At 38.3% G+C, this 15,303-nt stretch overlaps 1 protein-coding gene across 41 annotated transcripts in view; it reads left to right on the top strand.

Annotated features, from left to right (window-relative positions):
- CYRIB (CYFIP related Rac1 interactor B) overlaps nt 1–15,303 on the top strand; it is a 169,468-nt gene that overhangs the window by 109,487 nt on the left and 44,678 nt on the right.

Consider the following 15,303-nt stretch of genomic DNA (forward strand, 5'->3'; position numbering starts at 1 on the left):
TTGTTTTAAAGCTAGAAGGAAAGGAAAGGCACTTGCACATTTTTTTTTAAATAGGAATCCTACCTATAATGGGTTTTGGTCCCTTTAGAAAGTCTTAAAAATAAAGAACACAACAACAACAAAAAGATATTATTAAAGGATCCTGAGTACCTAACAGTTTATAATCCTATAATTGTTTTAATTACAAGTTAATAGGTATTAGAAAATGTAAGTTTTCTTATAGACGTGCTTTGTGTTCTTCAAGTGAAAATGGTCAGCTTAAAAAATCTCTGTGTTCTTTCTAATAATAAACAGAGATAGATTTACATTTCAAAACTTCCCTGTCATTTTATTAGAACTGATAATTACAGTTATCCTGATGGTTCATTGGAATTGTAATCACCTCACCTATCCTGTTTGTCATAGTGCAGGAATTTTCAACCATTTTTTGTGCCATGATTCTAATAGTGATCTATGGTTTCATGAAGTAAAATACACAGGATTACAAAGGACTAGTTATATTGAAATATAATTAACATATTAAAAATACAGTTTTTCGATAGAGTAATGTATATGCTTCTCACATTAGAGAATAAGGTTTAGCAACAATTCTGCTAAATACTGTAATTTTAAATAATGCTGAGTTTGCTTTGGGGGGGGGTGTTCTTTAGAGCTGCACCCTCGGCATATGGAAGTTCCCTGGCTGGATTAAGAACTTCTGTTAGTGGAAAGTTCTACAACATATTCGATTAAGTATAGTTTTTTTATGTTCTGAATAACTTATCTTAAAGAAGTAGAGGCATGCATCTGTTCCTTAAGAAATATCCTAACTGAAATACCTTTGAAGAAACTTCTTTTTGCTGATGTAAAAATCACAGAAAGAACAACATGCTCTATAGAAAAGAGGGTGAAAGATAAGTGTTAAGCCTTGGAGAATGCCTGCCTTCAAAGAACTCACATTCTAGTTCAAGGAACATGAACTTTTGAGATGCCAAAAGTTTTAACAAGAGAAATGTCATAATTAATTGCCATGGAAAGATGTAAATAGTAAGTGCTGTGACACTTGTGTTATGGGAATACACAAGAAGGTCAAGACTTGTAAAAAGTCACCAAGCGTTTTCCACTTACTTCGCTAGTTTGAGCTATATATGACAATATGCCACCCTAAGCTAGGAGGAGCCCGGAATGTGCACTCAATTCGAATGTTTGTTCAGCACCTTGTAGCTGATTACTAATAAAGGGAATGGCAGTGGCACTGACGTTTGGTTGATGACAAAAATAACCTTCATATTTGTTTTGAAGGGCACATGGTGGGGTATCTGACTTTTGCAGGGGGTTGGTTTGTATTTTTGTTTTTGGTTGTGATCCTGACTGATGCCATATTTTAAAGATGTTCTTAAAAGCTGCACTGTCAGCATCATTAGTATAAGCCCCACTTTTAAAAACTTATTTGCTCCTTTTGCCCAAGTCACTAAGTTTCTCTAGTCTTCAATTCCCCTTTATAAAATTAAATAATTGAGCTAGATCTGTGGTAAAAATATTCAAAGTAGTTAGGCGTGATTTGACCTTGGTTTTATATAGGTATTGTCCTTATATATGCACTGCAAAACTTTGAAAGCTATAATTATTAGGTAGCATACTTACTTTAAAAAGTTTATATGGTATACACATACTGCATTTTGGTCTTCATGGTTTCAAAAATGCATTTAAAATTTATATGCTCCACTATACTAAGAAAACAGTAGATTGTCTTTTATTTTTTTGTAAATCAGTATTTTTGTTTGTTTTTGGGTAAATCAGCTTTTATAATGGTATTTAGTGAAAGAAATCAGACTATGTCATTTGAATATAATTATGGAGTATACTTGGTGGGTTTTTTGTTTTGGTTTGATTTGGTTTTTTTTTTTTTTTTTGGTCTTTTTTAAGGTTGCACCTGCAGCATATGGAGGTTCCCAAATTGGGGGTCCAATCAGAGCTATAGCTGCTGGCCTGCGCCACAGCCACAGCAACTCAGGGCCTAGGCTGCGTCTGCGGCCTACACCACAGCGCATGGCAACGCCACATCCTTAACCCACTGAGCGAGGCCAGGGATCCAGCCCACATCCTCATGGATACTAGTCGGGTTCATTAACCACTGAGCCACGACGGGAACTCCCTGGAGTATACTTGTTAAATTTACTTAAGGAGTCTGTCTACTCTAACTGAACTAAAATACTGATATTATGACATAAATAATACTGATGTAGGCATTCCCATTGTGACTCAGCAGATAAAGGACCTGACTGTATCCATGAGAATGCAGGTTCCATTGCTGGCCTCACTCAGTGGGTTAAGGATCTGATATTGCTGCAACCTGCAGTGTAAGTCGAAGCTCTGGCTTGGATTTGGCGTGGCTGTGGCATAGGCCAGCAGCTGCAGCTCTGATTTGACCCCTGGCTTGGGAGTTTCCATTATGCCTCATCTGCGGCCCTGGAAGAAAAAAAAAAAAATCTGACATAAATAATGATGTAATTAAAATATATAAGCAGTTATATTACCACCTCTTCTGAAAGATCAAAATGTAATGAATAACCTCTGTCAGAGTCATTTTTAGCATTGTTAAGAGATGCTGGTTTATAAATTTAGAAAAACAAAGTATGTATTTTAAAACTCATATTATCAAGAAGATAAAATTTATATTTTGTTTTGTATTGTTTATGATGAGCCTGGTGGAGTTATATGCAAGAGAATGATTTTAAGTTCAAGAATAAGGAAAACATTTAAATTTAAAATTCCTTTTAAATTTCTTTAGTGTGCTAGGCTCAAACAGAAAGACTTGATAAGGTAGAGTAATATTTAAGTACATTTCTTAGTTAGCATCTGTTATCTTTTCTAATCATTTTTTTCCTTAAAATTTTTTTCTTTGAGAGCTTTATTCCTAATTTAGAAATTTTACTGCTAGTATTGAATTAATTTCTTCCAGAAACACTTGAAATTTTTCTTAACTCCTTTTGGGTCAATTATGTGAACTTTTATTTATGACTAAGAAGCAGTATGGCAGAATGGTTAAGAGAACTGTTGGGAGCCAAATTTTTCCCAGTGAGAATTCCAGCTTCGCTGTTTACTAGTTGTTGCCCTTGAACAAATTATTTAATCTTTCTGACCTTCAAGTTGCTCAGAGATAAAATGAGGATTGTGGTGTGCTAATCAGCCACATAAAATAGTTGAGATTTTATGAGATATAATACTTCAGCATAGAATGTGGATCACAGTTAAGCCCTCTCTCATTCATTGACTTTTACTTTCATTTTGTACTTAGAAGCGTCCAGGGTCTTCTGCAAGTGCTTTGGATATAAAAGTTAAGTTAGGAGTTCCCGTCGTGGTGCAGTGGTTAACGAATCTGACTAGGAACCATGAAGTTGCGGGTTCGGTCCCTGCCCTTGCTCAGTGGGTTAACGATCCGGTGTTGCTGTGAGCTGTGGTGTAGGTTGCAGACACGGCTCGGATCCCGCGTTGCTGTGGCTCTGGTGTAGGCCGGCGGCTACAGCTCCGATTGGACCCCTAGCCTGGGAACCTCCATGTGCTGTGGGAGCGGCCCAAAGAAATAGCAAAAAGACAAAAAAAAAAAACCCAAAAAAACCCAAAACAAACAAACAAACAAAAAAAGTTAAATTATAGTCACTCAGGGAAAAATGATTCTATTGCCCTTAGTTCCTTTAGTCTATAATGTTTAAGAAGGTCCTTATGATGAATATTTCATAAATAAACCCTTCTAAGTTTTACTCTCTTTCAGAAGCTAAATCCTCATAATTATTAGACAGGAAATAACTTGTAATTTTTTGCATATGTGAGAATATGTATATAGTCTGATGCATAGATTTCTCTTACCTCAATATATATTTTAAACTACTTCAGATGTTTAATGAATTGTCAAGCAGCACAGGGATTGTTTGTTTAGTTTGGTTCCAGCAAGCTAGTGAGAACTGAGACCAATGAGAAGTTAACAAGTGAGTTAATTTCAGTATAATACAAGTTTTATTTGACTCCTGAGGGTGGGGATTCATGTTGGAGTAATTTTGTATCATTATAGACTATTAGCTGAAGTTTCTAAAAGAGTTTTAAAAACTTGACTCAAGTCTAAAAATTTGTCATTTGAAAACAAAATGACTTATTCTTTGGGTGTAGTCATTCAGAGTAAAGTAAGTAGAGGCCAGGTGACTATTTGTCATAGACAGATGTAGAGTGACAACTAAGTAACATCTTACTAAGGTTACATGGTCAAACTTGAGCCTTCCTCCTTAATGTGTGTCTCAGTTTGGGCTGCTGTAACAAAATACCATTAAGCTGGGTGGCTTAAAAACAACAGAAATGTATTTCTATGCTCGAAGTCCAAGGCCAGCATGGATGATGATTGAATATAAAGCCATTATGCTTGATGTTTTTCACTACTCATAGTGACTTTTTTTTTTTTCTTTTTACCTTTTCAAGGGCCGCACCTGTGGCATATGGAGGTTCCCAGGCTAGGGGGTCGAATTGGAGCTGTAGCCACCAGCCTGCACCACAGCCGGAGCAAAATGGGATCTGAGCCACATCTGCGACCTACAACACAGCTCACAGCAACACTGGATCCTTAAACCACTGAGCGAGGCCAGGGATCATGGTCCCTAGTCGGATTTGTTAAACACTGAGCCAAGATGGGAATTCCACGCATAGTGACTATTAATGTTAAGAAGAAACCCCAGTTCACCAAAGGAACCAAAAAAACCCATGGGAATTCTCACTTCAGAGAGTACTTTATCTTTTATTTTTTTATATATATGTATTTTTTTCATTACTCAATGAATTTATTACATTTATAGTTGTACAGTGATCCTCACAATCCACTTTTATAGGATTTCCATCCCACAATCCCAGCGCATCCCCCCATGCCCCAAACTCTCTCCTTTGGAGACCATAAGTTTTTCATAGTCTGTGAGTCAGTATCTGTTTTGCAAAGAAGTTCATTCTGTCCTTTTTTCAGATTCCACATGCCAGTGAAAGCATTTGATGTTGGTGTCTCATTGTCTGACTGATTTCACTTAGCATGATAATCTCTAGGTCCATCCATGTTGTTAAAAATGCTGGTATTTTGTTCCTTTTAATGGCTGAGTAATATTCCATTGTGTATATGTACCATGTCTTCTTGATCCACTCCTCTGTTGAAGGACATTTAGGTTGTTTCCATGTCTTCGCTGTTGCAGATAGGGCCACAATGAACATCAGAGTACATGTGTCTTCGTGAGTCATGGTTTTCCCTGGATAGATGCTCAGGAGTGGGATTGCTGGATCACATGGTAGTTCTGTGTTTAGTTTTCTGAGGCATCTCCATACTGTTGTCCACAGTGGTTGCCCCAATTTACAATCCCCCCAACAGTGTCATAGGGTTCCTTTTTCTCCATACCCTCTCCAGCACTTATTATTTGTAGACTTTTTGATGATGGCCCTTCCGGCTGGTGTAAGGTGGTACCATTTCTCTATAATGAGTAATGTTGACATCTTTTCATGTGTTTTTTGGCCATCTTTGTTTTGGAGAACAAAGAAGACATACGTCTGTATGTCTGTTTAGATCTTCTACCCATTTCTTGATGGGGTTGTTTGTTTTTTTTTTGGTATGGAGCTGCAGAAGGTGTTTATAAATGCTGGAGATGAATCCCTTGTCAGTTGATTCACCTGCAAAGATTTTCTCCCATTCTGTGGGTTGTCTTTTCATTTTGTTTAGGGTTTCCTTTGCTGTGCAGTAACTTTTAAGTTTAATTAGGTTCCACTTGTTTATTTTTGTTTTTACTGTCATTACTCTAAGAGGTTATCTGAGAAGATGTTGTTGTCATTTATGTCAAAGAGTGTTTGGCCTATGTTTTCCTCTAAGAGTTTTATAGTGTCTGGTCTTATTTCTAGGTCTTTAATCCATTTGGAGTTTTTTTTTTGTGTGTGTATGGTGTTAGGGAGTATTCTAATTTCATTCTTTTCCATGTGGCTGTCCAGTTTTCCCAGCACTACTTATTGAACAGGCTGTCTTTTCTCCATTGTATATTCTTGCCTCCTTTGTCATAGATTAGTTGGCTGTAGGTGCGTGGGTTTAATTCTGGGCTTTTTTTTTTTTTGTCTTTTTGCCATTTTCTTGGGCCACTCCTGCGGCATATGGAGGTTCCCAGGCTAGGGGTTGAATTGGACCTGTAGCCACTGGCCTACACCAGAGCCACAGCAACGCGGGATCTGAGCCATGTCTACGACCTACACCACTGCTCACGGCAACACCGGATCCTTAACGCACTGAGAAAGGCCTCATGGTTCCTAGTTGGATTCATTAACCACTGAGCCATGACAGGAACTTCTAATTCTGGGCTTTCTATCCTGTTCCACTGATCTATATTTGTCTTTGTGCCAGTACCGTACCATTTTGAGGATTGTTGCTTTGTAGTATAGTCTGAAGTCCAGGAGCCTGATTCCTCCAGCTCCATTTTTCTTTTTCAGGATATCTTTGGCTATTCTGGGTCTTTTGTGCTTCCAAACAAACTGTAAAATATTTTGATCGAGTTCTGTGAAAAATGTACTTGGTAATTTGATAGGGATTGCATTGAATGTGTAGATTGAGAATACTTTATCTTTTAACTCAAATTACCAGGGAAAGAAAGTAGAAGAACAGTTTTTAATAACTTCTTAACTGTTTCAATCATACTATGGTAACTAGAATTGAGGATTATTCCTATGTGCCAAATCCTGACAGATTTCCTTGAGCTTAGAAGTCTCCTGCTTTCCTCTGTCCTGCTTCCTGCTCTGAAATCTCTGAGGGGAAAGAGTGATGGCAGGTACAAATGTTATCCTTCCGCTACTGTGAGGACTCCTTACCTATGAGAGAGGCCCAACTTCCTTGCCCTTTCTGCTGTAGTTTGATGACTGGGGGAGAAATCAGAGGCTCTCATTCCTGGAGAGTGAGGTGGAATGTTTACATGTAGCAGAGAAGAACCTTCTTGTAGCCCTTAATCTCCATGCCCCCAAAAATGTATATTAAAAAGCACTATTTCTGAGGATGGCTGTTGGGTTTTAGGATCAGGATTTGAAGGCTTTTGGCTCTCATTGCTGTAATGTGTAAGAACATTAGAAATACCAGTGAAGATTAGTTCAGTGGTGATGAAGAGTATTGTGGGAAAATATCATTGCTGTCTAGGCCAGCTTTAATGTGTTAGCAGTAAACCTTTGCCCATCAACCTTACCTTTGATGGAGTTTCTTAACTTTTGTTAAGCTTGCATTTGAATTATTCCTTAGTGGCTAACAAATTCATAAGCTTACTCCCTACTTTATAAAGATGCAGTTGTTTTATTTGACCTAAAGCTACACCTTTTATGGGATACACTTAGTTTAGGTTTGTATTTCTTTGATGAGGAAGCTTTTTCTACTTGATTTTTTTTTTTAAACATGTTTTTATTTTTATTTGTCTTTTTGCCATTTCTTAGGCCACTCCTGTGGCATATGGAGGTTCCCAGGCTAGGGGTCAAATCGGAGCTGTAGTCGCCAGCCTACACCACAGCCACAGCAACGTCAGATCCGAGCTGCATCTGCAACCTACACCACAGCTCACAGCAATGCCGGATCCATAACCCACTGAGCAAGGCCAGGGATCGAACCCACAACCTCATGGTTCCTAGTCGGATTCGTTGACCACTGCGCCACGATGGGAACTCCTGTCTTTTGTTTTTTTAAGGCTGCTGTTGCGGCATTTGGAAGTTCCCAGGCTAGGGATTCAGTCGGAGCTGTTGCTGCCAGCCTATGCCGTAACCACAGCAAAGCCAGAGCCAAGCTGCATTTGCGACCTGCACTGTAGCTCACAGCAATGTTGGATCCTTAACCCACTGAATGAGGCCAGGAATCAAACCTGCTGAGTCACAGTGGGAACTCCTTTACTTGACTTTTGATTCATTCATTAATTTAGCTAATGTTTACTGATTAGTGACTGTATGGTAGGATGTCTACCAGAGACTAGAATTTCAAAGATGAAAAAGATGTTTGGAAGACCTTCCTCATAAAACTCATCAAGAAACTGATTTGTTCTGTCTTTTATAAACTGTTTTATAGAATAGAAAGCCAATATATAAATATATATGTAAAATATTGAAATCAGAGGATAAAACCAGACAGGAATGGAGAGAAAAATTATTGGTCAGTTTTATGGAATAATCCAAAGTGAAATATTAGTAAACCAAATTTAGAAATATATATATATATAAAACATATAATTTAGGTGTCTGTGTATGTATATTTAATTTAGGTATATATATGTGTGTATATATGTATCTTATTTATTTATTTATTTTGGCTGCACCTGTAGCATATCAAAGTTCACAGGCCAGGGATCAAACTTGAGCCACAGCAGCGACCCAGCCACTGCAGTGGCAATGCTGGGTCCTTAACCCACAGTGCCACAAGAGAACTCTCAGAATATATGTTTCTTTAAATGACCAAATAGACCTGATCCCAGAAATGCAAGGATGATTTAGAACTAGAAAATGTATTTTTATAATCTACCATACTCATAGATGAAATGAAAAAATGCTTGATATTTTATAAAGATGGCAATTTGCCTCAATTATGTTATATATTTTAATGCAAAATCAAATCATAAATCCCATCAGGTTTTTTTTTTGGTAGAACTTGACAATCACATGAGTGAATAAAGGCCAAGAATTGCTAAGGCAATTTTGAAGATGAAGCATTACTTAAACAATAAGCACAGGGCATAAAGACATGATTAAAAATGGATTATGAGAGGAGGGAGTGGGATGGAGTGGGAGTTTGGGTTAATAGATGCAAACTATTGCATTTGGAGTAGATAAGCAATGAGGTCTTGCTGTGTAGCACAGGGGAACTATATCTGAGTACTTGTGATAGAACATGATGGAGGATAATGTGAGAAAAAGAATGTATCTCTATATATGTATGACTGGGTCACTTTGCTGTACAGTAGAAATTGATAGAACATTGTAAATCAACTATAGCAGAAAAAATAAACATCTTAAAAAAACCCAAAAACAAAACAGAAAAACCAAATTGCAGTTTGCAACCCAGTGGTGAGATTGGGGAATATTTAACAGATACTCAACAATTTCTTTAAAATGAAAAAAAATATATAGGAAAAAATGGACTGCGTGTGACAAACGGCACCATAAACATAAGTTAAGACATATTACAGACAAGGAGAAAGTATTTGCCATGTACACAAGCATCAAAAGATTGGTATTCAGAACTCCTATTTAGAAGTCCTAAAGCCCTGTTGGGAAAAAAACTGAGTGGTGCATCTGTTGAAGTCAGGTCAAGTTAGGAAAACATACTATGAGTATTTCAAAGGGAGTTTAATATGGAGGGTTGGTTATAAAGAAGAACGAAAGGGAGGAGGGGAGGAATAGAGGAGCAGAAAAGATGGGGTGTAGCTCCTACTACCACTCAACTGGACCCACAGACTTCCCCCTCTAATTAGGGCATTGGCTGCCCGAACCACCCTGTCTGAAGTGCTCCTACAGCAACTGCCGGTCTGTCCTGGCTAGAAAAAGTCTGTTTCTCTCTTTCCCCAACCTTATTCTCTCCCTTTAGTCCTCTTATTGAAATAACCTAATAGGAACCCAGCTGGCAAGGACTTCTTGGGAGTGTCACTTACAGATTCCAGGCCCTAGCAGTATGGGGTGGTGTTTCCAAAGGTAGGTGTGGGGCTGAGAGACAGTGGACAAAAAATAAAAGGCATAGGTAACAAAGAAATAGGCATTTTTATTGGTAATCAAGAAAATGCAAATTAAAACATCACATATTCTACAATCTAAAAATTAAAGCTTGAGGTTTTGGAGGAGAGGAGAGAGGAAATCTTTTCCTAGTGTAACAGTGAATTGGTAGAGGTACTTTGGAGAGCAGTTTGGCACAGTCATAATAGCGTTACAGGTGCCCTCTAGTTTTTAAATAGCTGTTCTGTGGAAACTCTTGTGCATGGGCACAGGTATATGTAGTGTGTATAAAGAATAATTTGTTCATAGAGAAAAAATGACAATTTTTTATCCTTCAGAAGAGAAATGAATAAATAAACTGGTTTCTTTGAATAGTGGAATTGTATGACATCTAAAATGACAGAACATGGATAATTCTCAAAGCAGCATTGAGTGAGCAAAGTGAATTTTAAAGGAATGTGGACAGTACATCATTTATGCGAATTGAGAAGCAAACAGTACTATATTGTTTATGAATACATACCTTGGCAGTAAAGATTTTAAAATACACTTGGAAGGGAAGCATGACTTGAAGACACTGAGAACCTTAGGAGATGGCGGGGTCAGGGGAAGAGAGGAAAGAAGAAAGGGGAGAGGGAGGTTGGGAGATTAACTGTACTGAGTGGCATCTGAAGAAAACATGGCAAAAAGTTATTACTGGGGATAGAGTATTGAATATGATATTTTTAAATGTTGGAATTATTTCCCAATAAAGAATTAAGAATCAGCTCCTCTGGGAAGCCTTTGGTTACGTGTTCCCTTTCCTCTATGTTCAGAGTCATTTGCCTGCTTTTGTTTGAAAGCATGCCATACTGTCTTGTCTGGGTTCTTCCAGTTGCATGTAGATTCAGTGCTGTATATTCAGAATGTCACAATGATTGGCAGACAGGAGCTAAGGAAAGATTGTTTGATTTAACACAGCAGCAGCCACCACTAGGCACTGTAAACACTAGATACAGAAGTACTGAAGGTTTTATGGTAAGGTTTTTATTTAATAGACCGTCATGCACCTGAATTCAGGGTTTTTTTTGTTGGGCATCTTTGAATAAGTCACATGTCTTCTGAGCATCAGTGACTACATTTTTTAATTTTTCAAATTATTGATACATACAAAAAGATGTATACATTTATGTGAATGTAAAAGCTTAGAAATACAAGACTCCCATGAAGCCACCAAAAATGGAGGGACTAAAGTACTCCCTAAGCCCTGAAATTTCCCAGTCCTATGGCCCTGCCCCTTGCCAGAGATAACCAGTTTCTTAAATTTTGTGTTTATCATTATTTTGCATTTTAAATATGTATATTTTGCATGTAGAGATGTATATGATTTTTTCATTGATTTCAAAATAATGCTAAGTCTTAAGAAAGATTCAGAATATTGTTTTGGTTCAATGGTCTTTTTTTTTTTGGTCTTTTTGCCTTTTCTTGGGCCTCTCTCCCTCGGCATATGGAGGTTCCCAGGCTAGGGGTCTAATCAGAGCTACAGCTGCCGGCCTACACCACAGCCACAGCAACGCAGGATCCAAGCCGCCTCTGCAACCTACACCACAGCTCACGGCAACGCCGGATCACCAACCCACTGAGCAAGGGCAGGGATCAAACCCGCAACCTCATGGTTCCTAGTCGGATTCACCAACCACTGCGCCACGACGGGAACTCCCTTTTTTTTTTTTTTAAGAGAAGCCTTCTTAATGAATCCTTGTAAAACAGGTAATTTTGAGTTTGGGTCCCTCCCCACCTCTGTATTTCCATCACTTACATTCTGTACACTCCTAAATTACTAAACTGAGAATTTTGTACTAGCCATTCTCATAACGTATTGCCTGTACCTGAATGCAGGACATTAGAGCTGGAAGCATTTTTTTCTGCTTTCTTTTTCTAAATTTGCAACTCAGGCAGCTAATTTGCCTTGGTGGTTTAATTTTTAATGGCTAGATGGATGGAAGAGTGTGAGTGCTAGGAATCTCTGAATCAGACTCAAAGATGCCATGACAGTCTGTAATACTCTTTATTGTGGTTCACTCCCATTTAAGGTGCAGTACTGGTTTCCTAATTTATGATAGTCATTGCACATAGCTAGGCATCCTAGTGAGGCTTTTATTTAAAAATAGCTTAAGTAAGATTTTTCATTTTAAAATACTAAATTTAAGTGTATCCACTAGATGTCAGCATTAGGAAAGATGTAACATTTGTAGAATCATAGAAGCAATGTGAGAGATTCACACTAACAAGTAAACTAACTTATGTAAAGCCACATATTTTGTGATAGAGTCAAAACTACAAGTCTCCCAATTTGCATCTCAATGTTTGTTTATGTCACATTTCTTTATGGCAAGTAACTTAATTCCATGCTTACTAGACTTACAAAATATATTGATCTTGACATGTGCTAGGGATTCATGTTGAGGTTTTCATACTACTATGATGATATTGTAGCTGGGCACCCACGAATACCTGAATCCTGCTTCCCCTTTCAAAAGTCCTTACATTTTGCAAAGTAAGAAGAATAGAAGAATTACTTTATTCAGAGCTACACTAATCCCTTGTTGGTGATAGATTAGATAGTCTTGGTAAAGTTAAGGATTAAGCTACTTTCTCTACATTCCTCTGTATAAGTCAGATTTCAACCAGGAATATAGAAACCTTACTAGCTATTTTAAAACAGGAAATTTAATGTATGGATTTAATTGCACAAATGTTGGAAGCCTGAGCAAAAAGAGGATAATGTGTTTTTACTCATAACAGTTCTGACACCAGTTCTGGACTGTTTTCCAACCCCACCTCTGACTCCAAATGTGCGGGGTTTTTTTTCCCCACACCAGTCAATTTTCCAACTCTCCAGACACCAACTAGGAATCTTACAATTCATTGATTCTACTACGTGGGGTGAGTACAGACCCCACCGGTTAAGTAAGGCTTTAGTCCCACAAGACTACCTGCATTCTGGATGCCAGGCGCAGGTCCCATGCCTCCTTTACTTCTGACCAGCCAGCTATGAATTGGAGGTTCCCATGACCCCCTCCTCAGGTTCGGTAATCTGCTCTAATAGCTCACAGAACTCCGGGAAACACTTTACTTACTCCTTCCAGCTCATTATAAAGAATACAAGTGAATAGCCAGATGTACATAGTACATAGGGTGAGGTCTGGAAGTATCCTGAGCATAAGAGCTTCTCTCCCCATGGAGCTGGGCTGGGCCACCCTTCCAGCATGTGGATGCATTTACCAAGCTGGAAGCTCCTCATACCCTTTAATGGTTTGTTTGGGTTTTTTGGGTTTTTGTTTGTTTGTTTGTTTTTTAGTGGAGGCTTCACTGTGTAGGCATGACAGATGGTAAATCATTGGCTGCTGGTGATCAACTCAATCTGCAGTCCTTTTCCCTCCCTTGAGGTGAAGAGATGGGGTTGAAAGTTCCAACCCTTCAGACATGCCTTGGCCTTTATGGTAACCGCGCCCATCTTCAAGGCTTGGCAAGAGTCACCTAACAAAAACAAGAGGCTCCAGCTATCCAGGAAATCCCATGAGATTTAGGATCTCTGTGTTAGGAACCAGGGATAAAAATCAAGTATATATTTCTTATTATATCACATGATATAACTTAGATATTGGTGGTGACCAGAAATAGTCATCACTTCTAAAGCTGGAGGAACAAAGGACAAGAGGTGGATTAAGCAGAACTTAGGTACTAGAAGGAAGAAGACTGGAAGCTTAGACCTCTGAAGGGGGCCAGGCACTGCACTGTTGCTAGGAGTTCCGCAAGAAGCTGCATCTTGGAGCCATAGCTGGCTTTTGCTCACAGGAAATGCTGACAGGACTTGAAAAACAGAAAGAAGGACTTTCTTTCTTCCCACCTTCCAATTTCCTTGTAGTAACTTCCGTTGATGGAATATAATGAGAAATCAGCTGACAAAGTGGTCTAGAAAATATGCTTAACAGCTTCTTTGTCCCCATATCACAAAACAGATTATAGAAGGATAGGCTTAGGGGTGTGAGAAATAGGAAAATTACCATCACAGTCCACCTCTTTGACTCCTTGGCATTAATTTATCCATGTTGACTTAAGTACAATAGCAGTGTTTTCATACTTCCCCTGAGAGTTTTTGTTCTTGAATACCTCATGCTCTAGGGGTACAGGCAGGAGGGAAAGCAAGCTCTGTGAACCTAGAGTCCCAGAGAAAACGCTGTTTCTGCTTTGCAAGTTCAGTGGAAGCAGGTGTCAGGGGTGAGTGGAAGTCCTGGGAACTCAGGTTCTGCATAAGGCTCAAAAAAGATCAGAAAACAGAAGGGCAAGAGCAGAAGGGGAATCTTGGTTATGCCATTTAATGAACAGGTATTTGTGGCCAATCATTGCATTGTGTTAGAACAGAAAATTCTGGTGGTAGCTTATTTTGTTGGAAAGAAAGGAGGGGAGGAAAGTGGAGAAGTAGGTGCAAAGTTAGGGTGTGATGTGTGTTTGCAGTGCAATTGGGAGAGCAGATAGCATATCAGGATGATTGTTACAGACTTGCCTGAGTTGTTTATTTCTCTCTATTATGCTGACACTCAGCTATTAGAAGTTTTCAGCTTCCTACATAAAATTAGTATGTTTGATACCATTAACTGACTGCTGTGTTCCTAATGTGAGTTGCAGCCATGTCAGAAGCTAAGAAGGAATTGTGATTATACCTTTCCTTTAAATTATTGTGTACCTAACCAATCCTTCAAAGAAATACTATTGGATCCCACCTATTTCCAGTCATTAAGTAAATTCATAAGGTATCGAATATTTATTCTGACCTGTGTTGAATATTGTCTTGATGTGCTTGTATCAGAGGTACACCAAATGTACATTTGGCCAATAATCAATATTCAGCTAAAGCCAAAGATGAAAATCATAGGCTAAACTTCTGAGATACATTAATAAATCTGAAAATGATCAAAATTTAATTATTATGTTATTATAATAATTTTTTGAAAGTTTAACATATTGAAAATTTTTTCATTCTTGCACTGTTGTCAGCCTCTAGATGAGTTCTGGAGTCACCACTGCTGTTCATTTGCAATATTAAATGGAATTTGGCTTTCAAATGGTTATGTTGCAGTTTAGGAGCAGTTCTACAAACCAGACTGTGCTTCGTGCAGTGTTTGAAGAAAATGGTGCCTGAATTATTTTCAGAGGCAGACATGCTAAGTGAGATTGTTGAGATCTTTTGAATTATTTTGAAGTTTCTACTATTTTAGCCTGAACTTCCTGCTTTATGTAATCACTTGAGAAATGCTTATCCTTAACTTTGAGACCTAAAAACGTGGCCCTGGAGGTCAGTAACTGGCTTTCGGGATGGCAAAGCCGTGTGAGTTCCTCCTTCACCTTTTCACTCACCCACAGCATTTTCTGTCTAGTAGATTGATCAGAAGAATCTTTTTAGCATGTGTCATAAAATATTTCTGTAATTGCTCTCTGAGAGCACATCAGTTGGATTCTTTCTGCAGCAGATTCTAGGTGAATTACTTTCTCTGAAAGATATTAGTGATTTTCTTTCTTTTTTTTTGTTTTGCTGTTGGCATTATTGTCTTCAGAGTAGAA

This window comes from Sus scrofa, chromosome 4 (assembly GCF_054392235.1).
Source record: "Sus scrofa isolate SSC_HxYL_T2T_F1_AM1 chromosome 4, Sscrofa_HxYL_maternal_Yorkshire_Landrace_v2.0, whole genome shotgun sequence".
Classification (NCBI taxonomy): Eukaryota; Metazoa; Chordata; class Mammalia; order Artiodactyla; family Suidae; genus Sus; species Sus scrofa.